We start from the raw sequence: 8392 nt of genomic DNA, 5'->3' as shown, positions 1-8392 counted from the left end.
ACCACCACCACCTCTGAGCCTTCTTCGTCTCAGCCAATTAGGCATCAGCTTCGCGGGCGGGCCGACCAATCATGAGCTGGAACCAGAGCCTTGGTCGCAGGCCACGGTTTCCTGGCGGAGGGAGGTCTGGGCTGGAGAGTCCGCCTCGCCCGCCCAGGCCACGCCTTCTCTCCGCCTAGGGCCACGCCCCCCGCGGCCAGCTGCGTCTGCTTGGAGTTCCCGGCCAGCCAGCGGTCTTTGGGGCCGAGTATTGTCCTAAAAGCCAAAAACCAAAAATTTAAATAAAAAAAAAATCTGGAGAAAGAAGGGGCTTAGGGCAAGCAACCACGTGGCTTCAGGATTATAACAAGATTTCCTTTCGCCCATGACAAGATTGCAAAATGTGTGAACCAGACCGCACAGCCAGGACAGGACTGTAAGCACGCGGGCAAGGTAAGCACTGGGTTGAGGCATCGGGTGAGCCTTGAGGGCATTGCTCAGGTGCTGGGCGGTGTAGACCCGGAGACTGCCACAGCGATGTAGACACAACCGACCCAAGGGCTCCTGAGGAGGTGTGGAGGAGCACAGGTGGTGCGAAGGAGGCGCCGGGGAGATCTGGAACTGGGCCACACTGATCCCCAAGGCTGAGGTCTGCAGTGGCTGGAGAGTGTTTGAATATGCGGACCTGGGACTCAGGGGACCTCCAGCGACCCGGGAGCAGGAGAGGCTGTGGATGCGCGCTGGTGGCTTGTAGCGCCGCAGAGACGCTGGCAGGTGTAGATGCTGCTGGAAAGTTTGCTGGAGTGCACTGAACAGCTCGCGGCTGGGAAGGGGCGGCTCGCACACACGAGCGCAGGCTCTCTCTCCATCACAGCCCAACTAGCCTTGCCCTAGCGAGGACAACTTGTGTGGGAAGGAGCCCTAAACCTCAGGTTCACCAGTCCCTTTTCTCCCCAGGGCTGCAAGACTGGGACAGGAGACGCGTTGATGCCACCGATCTGCCCTTTGGTGCATGTCGGCAGCATCCTAAGTGTCTCCGTCTCTCCTGTGAGGAAATCTGAGGGCAAAGATGATAAGTTGGTGTCCCATCACACTCTGGGAATCGAAAGGCAGGACCAACACCATGTGTTCTGGCTGCTTTTCTCTTTCTACCCAGCTTCAGTGAGGAGAAACGGCCAGGCTTTTTTTTTGGGGGGGGGGGCGATGTAGACGAGACAGGGGGTTGGCGTTTGGTTGGAACTCCTGGCGTTTGCTTGTCTTTGCCTCTGTCGCTCCAAGTGGTCCTGTAGCCTGGATAAAGGGAAGAATGGAGGGGGGAAGCTAGTGGCAGAGAGTTCTGGCAGGGACCGCTAATGTTTATCATATTCTTTTTCAAAGGTGTCAAGCCTGGGGCAAACCAAATGGGGCAGGGGATTAGTGACACTCTCCTTTAAGGGAAGAAAGGCACTTTGATGGGCCGGGGGCGGAAGGGAGCCTGCTGGAGAGGAGATACCGACTTGTCTAGGGTGATTTGCCAGGGAGGCTTAGGCCCATTTTCTGTCACCTTCTTCTGAACCCTTTGTCCCTATGGGACCTTTGCATGTAGTGTTTATTCTTCTTTCAAAAAAGATTTATTGCCAGGTGTGGTGACATACATCTTTAATACCAGCTTACCAGCTTTCAAGAGACAGAGGCAGGCAGATCTCTGTGAATTTGAGGGCAGCCTAGTTAGTTCCAGGTCTGCTAAGTTAGTTCCAGGATAGTTATGGTTACATAGGGAGATTATGGCTCAAAAACCATTATATATTGTTTTAGTTTATGTGTATGTATGTGTGTGTATGCACATGACTTTATGAACTTATGTGCACCGTGTGCAAGCAGGTGATCATAGAGGTCAGAGGGCATTAGATCCCCTATAATGGGAGTTATAGGAAATTGTGAGCTACTTGATGTGGGTGCTGGGATCCTAGGCCACCTTCTCCTCCTCCTCCTCCTCCTCCTCTTCTTCTCCCTTGCTGGGATTGAACTCAGGTCCTTGGGTTTGGCTGCAAACATTTTTACCTGCTGAGCCATTCTGACAGCCCTGTTTATTCTGTTGATTAAAATGAAACATCTACCATGAGCTAGACATGGGCAATGGAGCAGTGAGACTACATAGATCTAGTTCCATTCCTCACACGGATTCCAGACCCGTGCAGAGACACAATGACAAACAAGACACAGTCACAGGCAGGAAGGGAATGATACCCAGGGAAGGTGGGCAGCTTTGGGTGGGTGTCAAAGAGAACCTCTCAGAAGACCTACCAGTAAGAGGTGTCATGCTCCTCATCTATCCTAGGCCCCAGGACCATTGTCACCACCTCCAGGAAGGCTTTTCTGACTTGGCAGTTCATGCTGAGAGACTCCTGTAATCTGGGATGACTCCCCATGTAGACAATGAGGTTAATGTTGGTCGTCACCATTCAGCAGAAGTGGGGTGATGGAATAAGCCAAATCTCTACTGGATGGAAACAAAGTGGCGAGTGAGCAGCTAAACTTTCCCATAGGAAAATGGAGCTGTTTAGCCAGACCGGGCATGCAGGAATCTGTTTCCTTTCTCCTTTCCCCTGGCTGAAGGCCTGGGCCTCACCACCCCACATCATGTTCACAGAAACAAAGTAAAAGAAGCCAGCCCTGTGTCAGCCTTAGTGATGCTGGCGAGGGAAACAGCAGGGAGGCACAGGCACAGGTTGCCCACAGACACAGGGCTGAGGCACCTCACAGGGGAGGTCCAAGAGAGCTCCTGTCCCAGCCCCTGGGCTCAGACTGGCCTCTCTTCTGCTCCTGCTTCTTGCGTGCAGTTTTCTTTAGCACTACTCTGAGAGAAGGTAGTGGCAGGTGACAGGGCCCCCCAGAGGGCTAGGTTACACGGTCACAATGACTAGATCTCACTCCCATCTTGCGGACAGGAACCCGAACAGTTCCTTTTGCCCAGAGTCAGATCCCTGGCTAGGGCTGCCTAAGCGACTCATAGATCACTGAAACTCTTGGCTGGAAAGCAGGACTCCCGCTTAGAAGAACTGGCTGTAATTTGATTTTTCACGGCTCCTATGCCCAGCCGACCTGTACTCCTGGCACCTTCCCCATAGCAGGTTGTCCGATTCTTGCAGATGCCCGATGAGGCTTTTATGGGCTCTCCCTCCAGCCCACCCCCACTTTAGGAGTTTGAGCAGGCACACATGGCTAGAGAGCCCATCAACATACTTTATTCAGGCTCTGCCAGGGACAAAAATCAAAGCAGGCTCCCCCTCCCTCCTGCCCGGCCAGTCAGCCCTCCTGCCTGAATTAGCTTTTTAAAAAAATTAATTTGCAGTGATTTTACTCCCTTCTGTTCTGTGGGGACACCAGCATTTTAAACATGTACTGAAATCACATTCACCGCTCCCAGCTAATCCTCAGCTACCTCCTCTTGCCCTGCAGCAAGCACTGGATTCAGTTCAGGCCAAGTTCTGTTAATGAGGAGCTGTGTAACCTTGGGCAAATGACTTAACCTCTCTCTGCTCCTCTATTGGTTCTTGTAGACACGGAGGTTAATGGTACTCCCCCTCCCCCTCAAAAGCTGTTGTGGGGATTAAATTAGATAGCATTCAAGAAGAGCTGTGTAGTGGCAGACCTGTGGTTTCTCTCCTTCAGTATTGGCTGTCCCCTTAATTAGCCGGGTGACCTTAGGCAGGCCACTAACTTCCATTTTCTCATCTGCAAAACACTCGGGCTGTTATAGATGGGTGCACAGCTCCCACCCCTATCCCCGAGCCCCGACTCGCTGTCCCCTCAGCCAACCCTTTGGCTTGTCATCTGAGGACTCTGGTTTAATTGGAGTTGTGTCCCTCCACAGCTGCCTGTCCTCAGCTTCTCTGTGAAAGTCCCTGGGCCGTGGCCCTGAGGGGCCTGGAGTTCCTGGCTCATTTACACAGTCAATTAACTGTGATGTCACAGGCCTGGGAGGTGGCCTCAGTGGGGCACGTGGCCAGGCCACCAGGAGGCCGTGACCTGCCCTGTCTGGGGCCCGAGGGGTCCCCACTGCCGTGGCGGGGAGGCAGTTTCCTTGGCTAAGCTGATTCCATTCCCATATTTTATGACTCCTGGAAGCCCTAGTTGGAGTGTAAATTAGTTCTACCCTGTGCTTTTGTTGGCAACTGTCGGTGCCTTGAAAGCAAGAGCTTTGTCAGGAGGAACAAAGCTGTTGGTGCGTTTTTCTGATTTGGGGGAGGTGTGCTCCTGGGGGAAGCTCCTCTCTACTCCGTGTCAGCCCGAGTCCTTGTTCGCAGCCTCACTGGTTTTGTTTGGGGTTTGAAGTCCTGTGGCTTAAGAGTCACATATGGTGTGTGTGTGTGTGTGTGTGTGTGTGTGTGTGTGTGTGTGTGTGTTGGCTGAGGGATTTCCCCCCCTCCTCTTGGCTTACACAGTATACTCTCTGGGAGCTAATTCCAAGGACTGAACTTTTCAAATCACAGCTTCAACAGCTTTTAAAAACCTGGACCTGGTTACCCTTATCATCCATGTGTAAAGATTTTGAAGAAAAAAAAAATCCACCCCTGAGAGTGGGTGATGGGAGGATACAGGATGCTCACTCCTGGCAGTGAGAAGTCGCTGCAGACTGGAGGTCAAAGACAAAATGCCGAGGGCCTCCCGGGAGGAGGGTACATGGTCTGTTCCTTGCCAGACATCTGGATATTGAAAAAACATCTGGGTGGCTGGGCTTTTCAGGTTCTGCCTGACATTTAATATCACAAACATTGAGCTTGCCTCCCTTCTCTCCCCCCAGCCAGGCTCCTCCAAACACACCATCCCCCCCATCCCCCACTCCCACTCCCCTTCTTGACGGGTAAAAAAACATCCATTCTTTCCAATTCCCCAGTGTTTTCTCCCTACCGGAAATCTGATGGGCTTATGACATCATGGCTGGCTGCTGAGCGATGGAGAGGATGCCACAAAGAAATCCGACATATCCGATGGATTCAGAAATCACTTTCCCTCCTGCGGCTGGAGGAACAGGCGTGTACAGGCAGGAGAATCTGAGCTTTGTTTGAAAAATTATTCTGGAAAAAGAAAAAAATAAAACAACCCACAACCCCCAAACAAAAAACAACCAAACCCCAAGTCTTGCCCGACATTAAAGGCAATTTTCTTAAAGACAAGCAAAGCGTCTGGCCATCGTCCTCTTTTAATAAAAAATGCTGAGTTTTATGAGACAAGGTGGCTAATAAATTGGGCCCACAGCCTCCTGTGAGTTTTTGTTGACTGTGTATCCTGGTTCACCAATAAAGGGGCAACTAGGAATGCCTTCTCTCTCTTCCTTATTAAAATGAGATCGTTTTTTTTTTCCTAAGGGCGATAAAATTCACAAAGTAAACAACTGGTTTATGTTTTCCTAGAAATCCATTTTTATGGAGTGACCTTGGACCTGCCCCCATCTGCAAACTCTGTAGTTCCCTCTGCTGGGTTTCCTGGCCCTGGATCCCCGAGAAGGTCATTGGTCTGCTTTACTGTTCCAGCTGGACTCAGGGGGAGAACAATGGGTCAGCAGGACAGGACCTATGGCAGGGTACGAAATGAGAGTCAGGAGAACAGAGGTAGAGGGACCTGGGACTGGAGTCTGAGGGTCCATTGTCTTTCCCTTCCAAAGGAAGGAAAAAGCAGAAAAAGGTCCAGGCTGAGGGGTCCAGGAATGTACCTGACCCCCTAAAGCAGGCTCAGATTAAGGAAGTTCAGGAGAGTGTTCGGTGCCCGGCAAGTCCCCAGCTCAGGTTTTTGACATCCTGGATTGGCGTCTCAGATGAGAACAAGCTTTGGGGTCTAGGGTAAATGTTTCTCCCTCCTGGTTTCGTTCTCTGTAAGCAGAGTTGGGGGGGTAGATGCATTGACCCTGCTCTGCCAGCTGGAATAGTCTCAGTACTTGCTGCCTGGCAAGGGGACCAGCCACTCTCATGGGCAGAGACCAGGCTCAGCTGAAGAGGCCAATGTAGATTTTAGAGGCAGGTCTACTGTCTGGGCTTTCGTCCCGGCTCTGCCTCCTGCTAGCTACATGATTCTGTGGATCTATGCCTCATTTGCCACATTTGCCAAATCCAGATAGTAATAGGACCCACCTCAGTCATGGGAGTGCTGGGAAAGTGACGTCAAAGGCCGGGGAGGTGGTTCAGCAGTCCTGACTTGTTCCCTGGAGCCAGCAGGCACTCAGTAGGCCTGGACTAGAAAAGTCCTGACCTCTCATCTCTGTGTCCAGAACCTCCCGTCGTTCCCCATTGCTCACAGAGAATAAACTCCCCATCACTAGCTGGGCTTCCAGGTGCCAGTACCAGCAGGGCTGTGTGTGCCCCACCCCCATCCCTGTGTCTCTCCTGCAAGGTATTCCTGCTGCAGGGTCTTCCTGCTCCCATCTCACCCCCTGGAGCCTGTTCTTCACACAGTCACCAAAGCTTAAGGCAGAGATTCCACTCTTCTGCCCAGAGCCTGTTCTGGTTCTGACTTTCTCAAGGTCGGAGTAAAGTTCTGCCTGCGGCTTGTTGCCGCCCCACACCCCCACCGGGTACTCGCTCACTGATCCTGCCTACAGCCCTTGAGTCTTCTCACCTCAGGACTTTTGCTCTCCCCCTTCTTTCTCCCCAGGACACTTCCCTCTGACGTCAGAGAGACCCTCCCAGCTACCCCTCCCCATCCCTTTCTGCTCCATCACTCTTTATAGCACCCATTAGCACTTGACCTCCCTATGCAATAGTGTACTCGTGACTCCAGGGCGCTAGCATCACCGCAGGGCTAGCTCTGCCTGTTTCCTCACTGCTGTGTCCTGGGTCCCAGACACAGGGCTCCATAAATACGACTTTTTAAAAAAGTTACTGCTGCCTGGGGGTAGGGGTTTTATACCTTTAATCCCATCACTTGAGAGGCAGAGGCACACAGATCTCTGTGAGTTCAAGGCCAACCTGGTCTACAGAGTGAGTTCCGGGATAGTTCCAGAATAGTGAGGGCTATAGAGAGAGACCCTGACTCATATATATATATATATATATATATATATATATATATATATATATATATATATATATATATATTTGGGGGTGTGTGTAGGTCAGAGGACAGCTTTTGGGACTCGGCTCTCTTCTTCTAAGTCTGTGTGGGTTCCACTGATTGAACCCAAGTCATGAGGCTTACACAGTAAGGCCTGCATATACCAAACTGATTGTCTTTCTGACCTCATAAACATGTCTTGAGTGACAGAATAGGGAGATGGATGGACATGGTACAGGGGTGTCAGATGTTAACAGCTGGTGTGCACTAGTTTCTATGCTGGATGCTGGATGCCACCCACACGCACCCCACTCTCAGGCCCTCCTCCAAGGCAGGTATAGTGGAGGCAGTGTCTAGGAAGCACCTAGCCAACTGGAGGACACTTCCTATGAATCAGGTGTTTGCCAGATGGCCTGACAGGTGAAGAGGAGCTACTGAGGACCTGGAGGGCAGGAAGACTGAAGGCTGAGGGTGGCTGGGGAAAGGGGGCTATTACCGGATCCAGGCCGGTGGAGAAAAGGGCAGGTGTGCAGGCTGGGGTTATGGTGTAAGTGAAGGAAGGATCCGAGGAAGGAAAGTGCACGTTCTCTTAGCCGCTTCACTTTCTCTCTCTGAGGCTCAGTTTCCCCATCCGTGACCTCCTGACCATGCACTTTTTTCTGTCCTGCCCTCCAGAGGCTGAGAGAAGCCTGGCATGATAAGGGACTCTGTGGGAGCAGGGTGCTGAGGACCTGGCCTTTTTCCCAGCTGTGACTCTTCCATCCTTCTCTCGGTGAGTAGCGCCATGGCTGAGAGGAAGGCAGCCTGACCGTTGCCAGTGGGACCCATACCTGAGGTGAACTGGGCTCTGCCTTTGAAGGTTCTCTGCTCAGATCTCATGCTGCTGAGCCCCACGGCTCTGATAGACAAGCTTTTCCTGGAGAAGTCAAGGCTCAGAACAGAGAGATGATTGACAGCTATATTTACCACGTAGCTGAGAAATGGCAGCTGAAGGGCTTGACTGAGATGTTTCTGTCCCAATGCCCTGCTGCCCTTAGCAAGGCTGAGACTTAGTAGGGGTATATAGCACAGGTCTCTCAGCCCTCCAAGCACTCCGGAGGTCAAGGCTGGAGGATCAGAAGTTCGAGGACAGTCTTGACTACATAGATGGGCCGAGTGAACTTGTCTGGCCAGGTCTGGGAAAACCAGAATAGTACAGGTTAGATAGCTGCTCCTGGTCCCCTTTGGCAAGGCTGTCCTCATCATAATTGTGTTTTTTTCCTGAGGGGAAAGTGCTTTGGGTCTCTCTGGAAATCCCTCAAACCTTTCCCATTGGGTGAAGATGCTCTTGCAGCGTTCCGTTAACTCCCTTAAAGTCCCACAGCTACTTCAGGCGGTATGGCTGTGC

At 51.9% G+C, this 8392-nt stretch overlaps 1 long non-coding RNA gene across 1 annotated transcript; it reads left to right on the top strand.

The window, feature by feature from the left end:
• The first annotated feature begins 211 nt into the window (after positions 1–211).
• LOC142843187 (uncharacterized) lies at positions 212–5262 on the top strand. Its single transcript, XR_012909591.1, has 3 exons — positions 212–432; positions 2297–2476; positions 4856–5262. It is a non-coding gene; the product is annotated as an uncharacterized LOC142843187 (long non-coding RNA).
• The last annotated feature ends 3130 nt before the right edge of the window (positions 5263–8392 follow it).

The sequence above is a fragment of the Microtus pennsylvanicus genome, chromosome 2 (assembly GCF_037038515.1).
Source record: "Microtus pennsylvanicus isolate mMicPen1 chromosome 2, mMicPen1.hap1, whole genome shotgun sequence".
NCBI classification, from domain to species: domain Eukaryota; kingdom Metazoa; phylum Chordata; class Mammalia; order Rodentia; family Cricetidae; genus Microtus; species Microtus pennsylvanicus.
Note: the sequence above shows the minus strand (reverse complement) of the source record. Positions and strands in the feature narration are given on the sequence as shown.